This window comes from Sinocyclocheilus anshuiensis, unplaced genomic scaffold (assembly GCF_001515605.1).
Source record: "Sinocyclocheilus anshuiensis isolate Anshui unplaced genomic scaffold, SAMN03320099.WGS_v1.1 scaffold328, whole genome shotgun sequence".
NCBI lineage: Eukaryota > Metazoa > Chordata > Actinopteri > Cypriniformes > Cyprinidae > Sinocyclocheilus > Sinocyclocheilus anshuiensis.
Window position 1 is genome coordinate 1,714,584 of NW_015558621.1, and position 1,421 is coordinate 1,716,004.

Consider the following 1,421-nt stretch of genomic DNA (forward strand, 5'->3'; position numbering starts at 1 on the left):
TTATGCATTGTTAAATGTTCTTGTTATTGTTCTGGTTTTATGTCAGAATTAAAACATTCAAAACAAGTCAGTTGTTACAGTTGCTGTATAAGATTTATTAATTTATTAAAGTTTTCTAAATATTTTGGGAATGAAATTTCCATGAAATGCCTGACCATGATTAATTGTAATATGCCTGTAACATGAAATATGAATTGACAGTTATGAGGGAGTACAAATGCAGCACAACTACAGCTGAGATTAGCTCAATACCAGTTTGACACTGTGCTAGAAGTTCTTCAGTCAAAGGGTATTCAAACCTCATTTACACTGAATTTACACTGCTAGTATAGTGTCCCATTTAGAGTCTTTAGCATTCTTTTAAAGTAAATGTCATATCCGAATGATAAATACATGTAATACGTTTTTCATGGCCGAATGATAAATACATGTAATACATTATGTGAAAAAGTGAATTAATCAAATGTTTTAGATCCAGTCTTCACTATCTCTCTCTCTCTCTCAGGACGTGCCAGATTTTGGTGTGATATTCAAAGCAGTTAACACCTTGGCTTGTTAACTCTTATACTTTTACAAGAGATACAGAACGAGCAGGAAGCATAAGATAAAGTGATAAAATAACTGAATAAAGTTTACTTTAGAATCTTTGCTGCATTCCTTTTTATGATCAGTCTTTGTCTGACCAGAATAAATTCCACAACTGTTACCAAGCAAATACAATTGCTGCTTCCCAACATCATCATACAATGTGTATTGTAATTTCAAAGATTTTTACATCACAACTCAACACACAAGATTAAACATTAACTATGGTTAATCACAGTAATATAATGTAAAAAAAAAAAAAATTAAATGAATGTTGATTACATTAAGAAATGAATACATAAAGGTAAAGTACAAAAAAGAGATAAAGATTAATATGAAGGAAGAGACTTGTAACTCATCCAGATGTTGTGCCAAAGTGTTTAAATCCTGAAAAATGCAAGGAAAACAGTTAGTGTGTATTAATTAAACACTGAATCCTGTTGCACAAATTGTAAGTACAAACACACTGTTATCCATACACTGAGTTCTTGTGAGGTCTATTATCTTTATATAAAGCTATGATGATGAGGGCAGGGTCAGCGCTAAGTAGGAGCTAAACATTGGCCACCCAGCGTTGCTGAACAAAAACAGGGCAATGAGCAGAATTCTTTCTTCATTTTGGCCAATATACGGGACATTATGGCTAACACAAGACAGCTGCATTTTTGGCAACACTATCTGTATTCATAGCAGCCACTGGTTTACACTGGTCACGTTAACGAATGTGTCTAAACGACGATTTTACTTCCAAGTTTTAAGCATGCAAAGATAAAACAATACACCTTTACAAGGCTAGTTAACTGAAATGAAACGATAAACTACACAAACCTCTACTC